Source organism: Mesoplodon densirostris, chromosome 6, assembly GCF_025265405.1.
Source record: "Mesoplodon densirostris isolate mMesDen1 chromosome 6, mMesDen1 primary haplotype, whole genome shotgun sequence".
Classification (NCBI taxonomy): Eukaryota; Metazoa; Chordata; class Mammalia; order Artiodactyla; family Ziphiidae; genus Mesoplodon; species Mesoplodon densirostris.
Window position 1 is genome coordinate 14,744,854 of NC_082666.1, and position 14,793 is coordinate 14,759,646.

Genomic DNA, 14,793 nt, shown 5'->3' on the forward strand with positions numbered 1-14,793 from the left:
GGTAGGAAGTCTCAGCATGGCTGGGGCCTCCTCTGATGGGAGAAGGGGCAAGAAGGCTATTTCTTGAGTTGAGGTTACCTGGAGTCACCTGGTACCACCGTATTCAAGAATTGGGCTCTAGTTTTCCTGCAGCTCAAACATTTCCAATCTCTGAGCCTACCTTGTGGGAAACAACGGAGAGCAGCTCTATGAAACCTGTGTCCACTGGACTCAGCCTGGAGACTTCAGTTTGAGTTTCAGCTCTGCTGCCAACATGCTGTGTGCTCTTGGGCATGCCTTTCTTCCTGCCTCAGTTTCTTCACCTTTAATAATACTTTTATTTTTATCTTCATATTTATTGAATACTAAACTGTATGTCAGTGTTATGGGCTGAATGTTTGGGTCCCACCAAAATTCACATGTTGAAGCTCTGACCCCCGGTGTAGCTGTATTTGGAGGCGGGGCCTCTAAGGAAGTCATTATGGTTAAGTGAGGTGGGAGGAATGGGGTCCTGATCTGATAGGATTGGTGTCCTTATAAAAAGAGAGGGCAGAGTTCACTCTTTCCCTGTCATGTGAGAATAGAAGGGAGAAGGTGGCCATCTGCAAGCCAGCAAGAAAATTGTCACCAGGGCCTGATCCTGCTGCTGCCCTGATATCAGACCTCCAGCTTCCAGAACCGTGGGAAATAAATTTCTGTTGCTTAAACCCTCCGGTCTGTGGTATCTTGTTCCAGCAGCCTGAGCAGATCGATCCAGCCAGGAGCAAGTGCTTTGAACTGGCTTCATCCTCATGACAACATTAACGGTAAACATTCTTTTCATTTACAAACACAAACACTGAAGCTCAGAGAGGTTGAAATGGTTGTCCTGGGTGTCATAGCAAGTAAGTGGGAGAGTGCCAAGACTCAACCCCAGGGCTGTATGTCTCCAAAGCCATGGATTGACGGGCAGGCTGTGGGTCCTCTGGTAGGGAGTCCTGACTCATCCTCACATCTCAGCTTCCTATCCAAATGGAAGCAGAGCAATGGGGACCCTCAGGCCCATGCCTGGTTCTCATTTAGACCCTGGATGGCTGCCTGGATTATTTCCACGGTCTGGAGATCATACTATCTGTGGATATTTGTCTTATCCCTGTCTTACATATAAGAAAACAGAGGCTCAGAAAAGCAAAGTGAGTTCCTTCAAGGTTTCTCAGGAGAGCCATGATTCAAACCTATGGTGGTCTCACCCCAACACCTGTCCTGTATAATCCACACACTGTGCTGTAGAATTACGTGAGGGTTGAGCTAGGGGTTCTCCAAGGTCCTCCCGGTGACATATATGAGACTGTGAGCACAATGGACTTAACAGTCTAGAACAAGGCTGGACTCTTGGAAATGACGTGGCATCCTCTAGACTCTAGGCTAGGGTGAGGCAAGTGAGGCACTCACTCCAGGAGCAAAATTATGGGGACACCCAACAACTCAGTAATTAAGACAAGTAACATTTAATTCAATATACTTTAAAAAAAAAACAAAGTTAATGCAAAAACCATCCAGATGGTTGAAGACAGAATCAGACACCATACTTGTAAAACTCATCTCCGTGCCTCCCCCGGCCCTGCCCTGCACAGGAGGAAGCCTTTCACTTTGAGGTCTGGTTGCTGATCATGGACTCCTATGGTCTGCAGTGGGAGGGGGCTCCCTGCAGCTATGACCAGAGCACAGACAGCCTGGCTACAGAGGACCGGTCTATGGCTGGGCATTGCATAGACCATCATTAGAGGGTAATGGCAAGGAATGAGAAAACATGGAGCTTGGAGACCAAGTGTCACTCAATTTATACATTTCTTCCTTGGGAAAAATGGATGGATGGGCAAAGATGGCCAGCCTATGGATCTCCTTGGAACATTATGTAAGTGCCCCAGGCCATTAGGGGGAGCCGTACCCCAGTGGGGTTTTTTTTCTTTTTTTGAGGTACACGGGCCTCTCACTGTTGTGGCCTCTCCCGTTGTGGAGCACAGGCTCCGGACGCGCAGGCTCAGAGTCCATGGCTCACGGGCCCAACCGCTCCGTGGCATGTGGGATCTTCCCAGACCGGGGCATGAACCCGTGTCCCCTGCATCGGCAGGCAGACTCTCAACCACTGAGCCACCAGGGAAGCCCCCCAGTGGTTTTTTTAACTTCTTAGGGATTTCAGTTCACCTGAGAGGGTTGTAAAAATGTTGAATTTGTTACCTAGAAAAAAAAAAATACCCACACTTGACACTTGTTCATGCAAACCAAATTTGCATGAAAGTTCCAGAAATTCAAGGATACCCTGGACCCCAGTAATGAAATTCCAATAACCCCCACTGAAGGAGCTTTAGTGACATAGAAAGCACACTGTATTTGGACAGAGAAAATAAGAATTCACCAGTTATAATCCAAGCAAGCCTCTTTACTCCCTGAGCCTGTTTCCTCAGCTGGTAAATGGAGGTGTTAGCAATACACCTAGCTGGTAAAATGTTGTGAGGCTCAAACAAGTAACTGAAAGTGAAAGTGCCTTGTAAGCTCTAAAGTGTTTTCTTCCCAGTGGGCTGTCAGTTGGAATGTCACTGTTATCTCTGCTGGTCTTTGAAAACTTGGCTGGCCAGGGAATCTACTGCCCAGGGATGCAGGGGGCAGCTTCTATTCTGATGGGTAAGGGGAGCCGGGTCTTGCTGGCTCGGAGGCCCAGGGCTTGGTCCCCCTTTGCCTGTTCCTGTCCCCCTTCACCAAGCACCCAGAGCCCCTTGGTGAGGTCTTTCATGCAAACATGCATCTCTCTCTGAAGATTAGTCACAGTAGCAGATAAAGAGGGTTGAGTGACTGAGTGAGGCCACAGATGAGCTCCCATTAGTGTAGGCTGCGTGTCTCTAGTGGAAGGGGTTGGTAAATAGTCGGACTTATCTCTCTCCTCAGCATTTAGCTGATTTCCATAATGAGCTCCATTGAACTGCAAGGCCCCAGAGGTGTCCCCAGGCTTCTGAAATGCACTGTGTTCTGTAAATCTGATTTCTGGAGAGGTGAACACTTGTGTTAACAAAGGGAAAGAACACATCGATGCCAGGCTGTAGCATCTGCGGACACTGAGGCACCTGGAGACTAGGCTGACTCTGCTGGGGACCATGTGGCTGTGGGGCTCTGCAGGGCACCCCCTCCACAACCAGGCACAAGGTGAGAGGAGCTGAGCTGAGTGCCTGCAGGTGTTGGCCAGCCAGACGTGGACTGACAAGCCTGGACTCTGTCAACTTCTATGCTTTTTTTCAAGGGCAATTGACATAAAGAAGAAAAAGTGTCCCAATTCCTCCTGCATCAAAAACTCATGTTATAGCCAACTTAACTACAGTTAAGCAGGATAGGGCCGGCTTACAAACTAAGGGCAAAGACCATGTGTCCTAGTCATTTATCCTTCCTTCCTTCCTTTCTTCCTTCCTTCCTTCCTTCCTTCCTTTCTTCTTTCTATCATTCAACAAATAACTATTTGGGGCCTACAATGTGCCAGACACTGTGATGTGTACTAAGGATAGCAGATCTGGACCCTGCTCTCACGGAATTTACAGTCTGGTGGGAGAGATGGAAATTAATAAAATCATCAAATAAACAAAGGTAAAATTGCCACTTTGAGAAGAGCTATAAAGAAGAGATATTTGATAAAATGAGAGCCTCTAATAGGAAAGAATAGCATAATTAAGGAACACTTCCATGAAGAAGAAATGCTTGAGTTTTGAGCTCTGAAGGAGATATTTAAATGGAGAAGGAAGAGGCTTCTGGGAAGAGGCACCAGCTTGAGTAAAGACCCTGTGGCTGGAGGGAGGATGGTTAGTGTATTAGTCAGATAAGGCTAGTGTTTGCTTCAGTAACAAAGAGCCCCCAAATATTAGAAGCTGAAAGTAATGAAGATTTATTTCTCACTTGTGCTACATGTCCATCATTAGTTAGCCCAGGCTGATGGAGCTGCCTTTATTGGGAAGTTTGCAAATTGCTGTGAAGAAGCAGGACCAGAAATACTTGGTAAGCAGCCCTGATGACTCTACAACTGATACAATGAAAGGAAATCAGGTCATTGTGACAGAGTTGCAGGAACAAGGGGAGGTGTGATGCGAGCTGATTCTGGAAAGGCAGACAGAGGTGGGATCCTGCAAATTTCACAGGCCATTGTCAGGATTTGGATTATTATACTCAGAGCAATGGGCAGCTGTTGAAATTTTGTGAGCGCAGAGATCATAGGAAGAGGAAACTACCAGCATTCTCATTTTACAGATGATGATGTTGATACTGATAGTAACCAATTACTGATATCCACCCTGCACCAGGCACTCATTACTTTCTCTGCAGTATCTGAGATATTTACTATCTTTATCCTTGTTTAACAAGGAGGAGACAGAGACCTAAAGAAGGAAAACAACTTCACTCAAAGTCACAGCTACTAAGTGGTATATGCACTTCCCAATCCATCATCTAGTCTGAGACAAAGTCAGGCATCACTAAGGCTGCTGAGGCTGGAGGATATTGGAGGAAGAACAGGCCTCCAGACAGAGCACAGTTAATAGGGGGCATGGGGGAATGGGAGAGGGAGGTGGCCCACAGGGCAGCCATGTGCCCTGCCTGTCTTGGTAACGGCTGTATCACCAGTTCAAGTACAGTGGATGGTACCGGAAAGACACTTTATATGTATGCAAGGGAGGGATGGAAGGATGCAGGGAGAGAAGAAAGAAAGAATGGATGTTTGGATGGATAAATAGAGGTAGGCAGCATCAGGAAAGCTGATGAGCAGATGGTAGCTTCCCAATCTCAGGACTGTGTTTCATGGACAGCGTCTCAGTTTTGCAGACAGGAGGTGGGAGCTGAGAAAAAGAGGCAGTTTGCATGTTAGGGGCAAAAGAGAAACCAGTCTGAACAGGCTTACGATTTGGAGTGTCTCATGTGTGCTAGGTATTTCAAAACATTATCTTGTTTAATCTGTAAGTTAGAGGCCCAGAGGGTAAAAAAAGGCCTGCATTCACTAGGAAGACCAGGATCAGATTTTGTGTCCCCGAGAGTCACTGAATGATCAAATTTTTGCACCATCAAAAATCTAAATGCAGGAGAGAGGAAGCTTCAGCTCCATTCTCTGAGGTCATGTTCAGTGCGGTTCATGCAAATGAATCAACAAACAAAGCGTTCCTCAAAGAGCCGCCGCTGACATTTCTGGGAGCCTTGTATCTCTCACATCTTATTTTAGTTGCTATTGATGGGGTTATTGTTCCATAACACCCTTCTGGAATACACACTTCGACATCCTGCGTGATTTCTATCTCTGGCAGAAAAGTAACAACAAAGTGTGTCATAGGCGTGCAGTCTCTTTGTTAATCAACGTGTTGCTTTAGGAGAGACGTCCTTCATGCTTCTTGCCCCGGTTTTCACTGCTGCCAGGGAAAAACTCATTCAGATTCCCTGGGCTGTTGTAAAACACAAGAAGGCTGAAAGGGAAAGGAAGAAGGTCTTGGCATTTTCTTTTCTCATTACCCACTTCATCCAGTGTACTTCTAAGTCTTGCCAAATCTTTCCCAGCAGCACTCAGCCCAGGTCTCACGGCTCGCAGTAACTGGTGGTACCCCAGCTACCAGCATCTCCCTCATCCATAGGTTTATTTGCCTATTTATACATCCAGTCACTCAGTTATACAGTTATTAAGTGCCTAGTATGTATCAAGCCCACTGCGAGTGCCAGGTTCCCCTTTACAAATTCCTTCTGTGTTCTGTGTGCAGAGTCATCTTTTTAAACATGCTTTCCATTATGGCTTTGCTGAGCTCAGGACCTGCAGTGACACCTTTCTGCTCGCTGGCATTCGGGCGTCCCTGCAATTCTATCCGCCATGCCTGCAACCCTGTCTTCTGCTTAGTCTGTTCTCCACTTTTGTGCCTGCCTTGCCCTTCCCGTCTCTGCGTCTTTACTCATGAGACTACCCTCTGTCCAGTTCACCATTTAAATCTGACCAGGCCTTTGAGACCTGAGTCCATTCTTCGTTTTCTTCATAAAACTCTTTCTACCCACCAGACCCGCTCTCCTTCCTGTGACCCCTGATGGCGATGATTTTTGCTTATCACCAGAGATTCAGTTACTTTCTCCTGGAGTGTTAGTCTGATTTATGAACTAGAGGGAAGCACTGTGAGGTGGAAAACTAGACTCTACACTTTTTTTTTTATTTCATTCATTCGTGGTGTAGTGGAAAGAACTCTGCTTTCAGAGCTTGAGAATGTGGGTAGTATTTGGCTTTTAAAATTTACTAGCTGGGGAAAACTGAGTAAGTTCTCAGAGTCTGGTTTCTTCTTCTGGAAAACCAAAATAGTAATACTCATCTCAAAGCCTGTGGGACTGCACATGAGTTGGTTAAAAGAATCTGGAACATAGTAGGTGTTTATTTCGTGTCAGCTACTCTGGAATACATCTTTACTATGAGCGTTTACTATGTGCCAGGTTCTGTGTGGCGTTGGCTTCCAATGTTGCCATCAGGAAACCTATGGTCACCTGGGGACGATGACACAGGCAAAAAGAAGATCAAATGAGATGTTGAATGGAAAATGCTTAGCACAGTACATGTATCCATTGAGGACTCAGTCAGGGGCATTATGATCTACTGATGTGCATTTATTCCTGTATATCATTGAACATAAAGCATGTGTGAGAAAGTATGGCCTGATGATGAGTCATAAATGGTTGCTTTTTAATCATATCATGGTATTGAGTTGGAGCTGATTTTGAAATGTAAAGCCTGTTACTGCATATTTGCAGCTTTGTGCTGTTAATGGACAGAAATGGTGTGGGTGAGAGAACAGGTTGCTGAATAACAATACAATGCCTCCTAGGAGCAGGTTTTAGATGACAAAGGAATTGAGGGTTACTGACAGGAAGTGCCTGTGGGAATGAGGGAACTGGCACCTTGTGCCCTAAGGCTATGTTTGTGGAGAGTTTTTCTCTCTGGGGCATCTTCCAATCAGAATGGGCTTCCAGAGGCAAAGCATTTGAGTGTTCCATAGAATGGGCACCAGAGTCCCCGGTGAAGCCATGCAGTTCCCAGTGACCCACAACTACCCACTGATCACCAAGAGAAAACTGAAGCAGTAGACGGACCCAGCTGAGTAATCTTCACTTCTGTGAATTTCAATTTCTCATCTGTAGCATTGGGGCAAACTCATCCACCCAAATTGTTACACAACTCAAAGAAAGCTGAGTAAGTGAAATGGTTTTGTAGACTATTGGGATTATGGATAAGCTAGCTGTTACTATTTTTTTTAAAGGGATGGGGGAAATAGTTGAAATCATATATCTGATAAGAATTTAATGTTCAGAATATATAAAGAACTCCTAAAACTCAACAACAAAAAGACAAAAGAAGGTTTTAAAGAGGCAAAGAACTTGAACAGAGCTTTCTCTACAGAAGATACAAAAGTGGCCAATAAGCACATAAAAAGATGCTTAACTTCATTAGTCATTGGGGAAATGCAAATCAAAACCACAGTGAGGCATCACTTTTTATCTACTCAGATAGCTATAATGAACAAACAAACAAAGAAAACCCCAGAAAATAACAAGTGTTGATGAGCATGTGGAGAAATTGGAACACTTACACTTTGCTGGTGAGAATGTAAATTATGCAGCCACTGTGGAAAAAGGTTTGGCAGTTCCTTAAAAAACTACAGAGAGAATTGCCATATGATCCGGTAATTCCACTCCTAGGTATACACTCAAGAGAAGTGAAAACATGTTCACGCCAAAACCTGTACACTAATATCCACAGCAGCATTATTGATAATAGCCAAAACAGGGAAACAACCCAAATGTCCAACAAAGGGTCAATGAATAAACAAAATATGGTTTACACATGTACTATTATTCAGCCGTAAATAGGAATAAAATCTGATAATTGCTACAACTTGTATGAACCTTGAAAACATTATGCTAAGTGAAAGAAGCCAGATAGAAAATGATGAATACTGTCTGATTTCACTTCCATGAAATATCTAATATCTACACACAGTAAACACTCAATAAATGGCAGTTATCATTATCATGATCCTCACTATTACTATGTAAAATAATTTACAGTGATCGTCCTAGACTAATAACCATTGAAGTAGGCAGAGCAGATATTAATGATTAGTGAAATGGAAAATTAATGAATTTTAAAGATTAATCAGGACCTGTTATGTTCAAGACAGGAGGAGACACTGTAAAGTTTAAAAAGGAGTGATCCTGCCCGGGGCTGGAGGGAAGAGGAACTGAAGAGTGACTGCTTAATGGGTACGGGTTTCCTTTTGGGGAGATGAAGAAGTTCGGCAACTAGGGCTTCCCTGGTGGGGCAGTGGTTGAGAGTCTGCCTGCCGATGCAGAGGACACGGGTTCGTGCCCCGGTCCGGGAAGATCCCACATGCCGCAGAGTGGCTGGGCCCATGAGCCATGGCCGCTGAACCTGCGCGTCCGGAGCCTGTGCTCCGCAACAGGAGAGGTCACAACAGTGAGAGGCCCACGTACCGCAAAAAAAAAAAAAAGAAAAAAAAAGTTCTGCAACTAGATGGTAGTGATGGTCGCACAACATTGTGATTGTACTTAACGCCACTGAACTGCACACTTTAAAATGGTTAAAATATTAAATTTTCTGTTAAATTTAACTTAAAATATTAAATTTCCTGTTTTGCCACAGTTAACAACACCAATAAGGGATCAGGCAGGTTCCATGTTCTCAAGGAGCTCACAAAGGCAGAGGAAGCAATCCACACCAAGGCTGTGAGATTTCAGAAGAGGGATGGACCATTAGTTCCTCGTTGTGTCTGAAGGCAAGAGGCGCAGGACTCTGAATAAGCTGCCAGGACTAACAGTGGGTGAGGGAAGGGACTGGAGCTGGGACCAGCATCTCTTAGGCTCGGGTGGCTCCTCTTGCCCATGTGAAAGCGAGTTCTAAGAGACGAGCAACTCCACAAGGAAAAGTGCAAGTCTGCCTGCTTCCCTGGCTCTGCCGTGGTCCCCGATTTGCATGGAATTGATGGTGTGTATGTGCCTGGAGAGGGAGGTGGTGATGGGTTGCTTGGGTGCAATTGTATATTTTAAAGTTTGTGGAAAGTATACCATGAGCTTTTCTCCCCACCCTCATTTAATATTCCACAAACACTCACCACATAAACAACATGTCTCTTCTCAACCCTTATTATCATTCCCAGAACCACTTGCAGGCTTTCAGAAACCCATTATTATAATTACAATCAAGAATCTTAGGACAGAGCCATTTGTGCCAAAAATACATTTACACTTGGAATTGTTTGCCAAGGAATGAGAGTGAGAGATGTCATTTTACAGCTCTGGAAACTACTGGCAGGAACTCCTACACCATTCAATTTTTTTTTCCTCCATTTAATTTCTTAATTTAAATTTTTGTTGTCAAATTCCTAATATTTGCTTTTGTCTCTTTGTTGTTTTTTTTTTTAACCCCCCTTGGGTCTTAATTTTCCAAGGCCTGAAGAACACACTTGCTATCTTCATCCTCTTGGCTTTACAATAAGGGACAGCCACAGGCAAAGGCAAAAGAGGCTGATTTTAAAAGTATCAGTGGGGTCTCCCAGAACCCCATCACCCACCAGAAATAACTACCTACACCCCTGATTCTTTTATAGTAGAACAAAGGCTTTCATTCCATAATTAGAGATAAATTGATGTAGAATTACTTTAATTTGGTTCCCATTTATTTAGGTTTTTTTTTTTTTTTTTTGGTCTGTAGGCATATATAGATGAATCACACATAGCTCTTGTCCTCAAAAAGAGCATGGTTCATTATGGGACACAGACTGTGAATAAATATTCGTGATGGGAGGTAGGATATAATGAGAACCCCAGAAAATGGAAAAAACAAAGCAAAACAAACAAAAAAAATCATGTGTTGTGGAATGAGAGGACAGGATGAGCTCTGAGTCTAGATTTGATGGAAAAGAGAACAAAGAAGTGGGCTCTTTTATTATTATGTGTCAACACGTTGTTACTACTTGGTTGGATCTAACATCAGATCATGGCCTTATATTTACCAACAGGGTCACTGCAGGTGAGTTAGATAACCTCTCAGAGTCTCAGTTTTCCCACTTGCAAAATGGGGGACATAATAATATCTACCTCATAATTATAAATATTGAGAGGTATAGTTATAATTTGCCTAACGTCTCACCAATTCCACAGCCAGTGGGAGTCCAAAGGTCTTCTGGGTGTGGAGGTCAGTTTCTCCAGGAAGCAGATTCTGAGACAGAGTTTAGCATATGGGATGTTTGTTAGGACTTCCTATAAGGCCAGGGAAGGAAGAAGGACCGGGCAGAGAGAGAGAGACTGAGCTATGGAGCAGCCCCAGTGGCAGCCTCAGCTGACCCCTGGCCAGTTCTGCAGCTAAAAGAGCTCTCAGAGTTGTCCCACCTGGACCCAGACAGTTTGGCCTTTATACTCCTGACTCAATCAGTCCTCAGATGTTAGCCTCCCAGGCAGGGCATGGCCTTGGACCAGTGGACTCCACAGCTGGGACAGTCCCTGCAGAGGCTGTCTCAGCAGCTGAGGCAATAAGTCCTTCCCTGAAGGCACATCCAGGCCATGCATCTCCAAACCCATCACACTGGTGGACCAGCAAACTTACTTTCATAATGTGAGACTCGCTTTTTAGTCTTACTTCCAAAAGTACACTTATTTTCCTAGGACCTCTCTGATTCCCGAGCTCCTGGTTTCATATTGGGGCTGCCTTTTTGCAGGATTCCCTGAGAAATACACATTCACAAAATATGCAGTAAGGTCAATAGATTTTACGGCTGGCCTGGAAGTCTAGTGAAAGGGTCACGCTACACAACGGGGGCTTTTACCACCTACTGGTACCTTCCCCTCACTCTGCCTCCCCTTCTGTTCTCTGTCTGATGCACAGCAATGCAGCAGGTAACTTTTGTGTCTGGAGCAAGCCTTGCACGTAAAGATTTATCCCAAATGCAATGCCATCAATACTCCAGAATCTGGGAAGGTAAACTTTTCTCTTCTGCTACACAGGTAAAGCTTTAAGCACACAGTACATATCAGTTATGATCATGATTTATTACTGTGAACCTCTGTTGTACAGGGTCGGACTCACCCAGAGATGGGGCATCTCAGCCCCTCTTCCTGTATCTTTTGGTCCTCTTGCTTTTTCCCTTGTAGCATCCTGCTAGTCATCTGTGAATCCATGGTCCCTAGAACCTGTAAATTGAAGCCAGTGTAGTTTGATTTAGTGAGATGTGCACTGGAGTTAGATCCAGAGCACCTGGGGTTGACTCTCCCTCGGTCCCTCTTATACTTTTCTTTGATCTTTCGGTAGCTTCTGCTTATTCACTTTGAAAGGGGGATGATAATACCACCTCACAGTGTTGTTCTGAAGACAAAGTCATCAAAGTGATTCATTCATTCACTGATTCACTCATTCACCCCTTCTTCATTCAACAGTTATCAAACACCTATGGGTGCCAGTACAGAGGATACAGTAGTGACTAGGACATATACATTCATGTCCCTGCGGATTGTTCATGCTATGGAGGCAGGAAGACAAGCAAATAATTAATTTATGGGCTTCCCTGGTGGTGCAGTGGTTGAGAGTCTGCCTGCCGATGCGGGGGACACGGGTTCGTGCCCCGGTCCGAGAGGATCCCACATGCTGCGGAGCGGCTGGGCCCGTAAGCCATGGCCGCTGGGCCTGCGTGTCTGGAGCCTGTGCTCCGCAATGAGAGAGGCCACAGCGGTGAGAGGCCCGCGTACCGCAAAAAAAAAATTAATTCATGACCACAGGTTGCAAGCAATGCTGTTAAAAAAAAAAAAAGTGAGCAGGGCACAACAATGGAGAAAAACATAAGAACAGCATAGATGGTAAGATCAGAAAAGGGCTGCTTAAGGGGATAATTGTGCTTTTAGGGGGCAATGTGTGCAAAGACCCTATGGCAGAAGTCTGCATCAGAGGTTCCTCCTTCCTCTGAGAAGCTAAAACACTTGGTAGATACCTTTATGATGGTGCTTGTCACCTTTCACTGTAATTATCACATGGTAAACCTAAATCACTGAACACAGACTATTGTCTTCCCTCCTCCAAGGTTAGGAATCCTATTAAAGGCAGCATGTGAGAGCAGAAAAAAACCTCACTTCCTAATCAAATAGATCTGGTTCAAATTCATATCAATCGCATCTCAGCCACGTGGGTGATTATAGATAAGGTGCATCAGCATAAGCTGGACATTAATAACACCTACATAATGAATGGCACTTTTGATGAGGGTGAGATCACTTGAGTCTATGGAAAAGCACAGAGCAGGTACCCAAGATATGTTGACTGAACGTGTTACTTTTAACCATTGGCTTGTGTTCAAGTTTTCCCCAGCCTACAGCTACATCACAGGTCTAGGTGAGAGTCAAGTGAGATGATGTTTTTGACGATCACAGTGGTGGCCCTTAGTAGGTGCTCGAAAGATGCCACCGGGGTGATTTGAGGAGAGGGTGGGGGGAGCTGGAGCCCCAGGGGGGCTATTGCAGTGGTTGTTGGGAAGTCTGGGGTGGAAGAGGCTTTGTGGGAAAACACAAATGCAAGCTGTTCCTGGGTTTTATTAGTCTGTCACCCACGTCTTCCCTCTTGAAACACTCTGCAATCAAAAGAGTTTGGAGTGGACTATTTTCAGCCCTTAGCCTTCACCCTGAGCTGCACTAAGAGGAAAGCTGATTAGGGAAGCTCTGTGGTGTGCACATAAGTCAGAATCACCAATATCCATCCTCTGCAGAATTAGACTGTTAATTTTTCCCCCCGAAACATTACAATCATGTTTTCATTACCCTAGTGTCACTCTTCTTAGGATTCATTAAGGCAAAAACCCTGAAATCTATGACTCCTTTAAGCCAACTTAAAACTTCTTTCCGGACCTGGATCAAAACTTCTCCTTGGCTAAGATGCCTTCTCTGACTAACCCCTCCCTCCCTGGAAAGTTCCCATCACCTTTCTGCCATCCCAGAACCTCCAACTTACACTTGCAGCTTATGCCATGATAACGTGCATTTGACTGAATGTTTTCTCTTGGGTTTTCTCTATAAGTAAAATTATAATTTTGAACTTGATAGTTTTCAAATTTAAGCACACATTGGAGTGCACTGGGTGGGGGGTGGTTAGTGATAAAAATGCATATTCCTAGGCACCTAGGCAGAGATTCTGATTTAGTAGGACTAGGGTGCAGCTCTGGAATATGTATTTTTTGCAAACTTCTTGGGAGATTCTGACATATGCTGTCTCCAGACTCACTTTGAATACCATTTTAATGGATGATTCCCTAGCACTAGCCTGCCCCTTATTTGAGAGGTAAGTGTGAACTGGTTCAAGACTGATTCCTGGCAGGCTGATTCCAAGGCCTCTCAGGAAAGGAGTTAGCAAAGTTCCTTGAAAAGCAGTTATAGCTCAGTGCCTAATCAATCAATTCAGGTAAAGCACAAGAGACTCCCAATCATAACATGAGAGGGGCTGGTGCTCCCTCCGGCCACAAATGCAGAACTGACTAATGTGTCTCAGCCCTAATCATACCAGCATATGGACCTTAACCACAGAGCTTCAAGAACCATTAGGGAAAGCAAATCAAAACCACAATGAGATATCACTGCACACTAATAGGATGGCTATTCTAAAAACAAGACAAAACAAAACAAAAGACGACAAGTGTTGGCAAGGCTGTGAAGAATTGCAACCTTTGTACACTGTTGGGGGGAATGCAAAATGGTGCTACCATTATGGAAAACAGGTTTCTCGAAGGTTTCTGAAGCTTCCTCGAAAAATTAAAAATAAAACTACCTGAGACACAGCAATCCCACTTCTGGCAATTTGTCTAAATGAGTTGAAGTCAGGATCTCAAAGAGATATTAGTACCCCCATGTTCACTTTGGCACTCATCGCAATGGTCAAGATATGGAAACAATGTAAATGTCCATTCATGGATAAACAGATGAAAGAATGTGATATACACATACAATGGAATATTATTCAGCCTCAAAAAGGGAGCTCTTGCAGCATGTGACAACATGGATGAACTACTACTTCTGTCCCCATGAATTTTTCCCCAGTGAATGTTGTTTCAGTAAATCTGGGAAGTGCTACATGACCACTAGCCTTAGGCTGCATAGCATACATCTTTAAGCTTGACATTCCCTGAGTGATACACATAAAATCACACTTTAAAGATTAACCTTTGTATTATGCCCCATATTCCTTTAGGTCTGGGACCAGTTCTGATCATGCTGTTCCTAGGATTTTCCCCATACCCAAACTCAGTCCTTAACCATTCACTGCATTAGTTTCCTACAGCTATTGGAGGAAATCACCACAAACTGTATGGTGCCAAACAGCAAACGTTTGTTATTTTACACTTCTGAAAGTCAAAAGTCTGGACCTTTTGTGCTAAAATCAAGGTGTTGGCAGAGCTGTGTTCTTTCTGCAGGCTCTAAGGGAGAATTTATTTCCTAGTCTTTCAAGTTTCTAGAGGTCGCCTGCGTTCTTTGGCTCATGGCCCCTCCACCATCTTCAAAGAGCATCTCCCTGAACCCTACTTCCATTGTCCCATGTCCTTCTCTAATTCTGATACTTCTGCCTCCCTCTTATAAAGATCATGGTGATTACATTGGGTTTATCTGGATAATCTAGAATAACCATTCCATCTCAAGACCCTTCACTTAATCACATCTGCAAAGTCCCTTTTGCCATGTAAAGTAACTTAGTCATAGGTTCTGTGATTCACACGTGAACATCTTTGGGAGACCGTTATTCAGTCTACC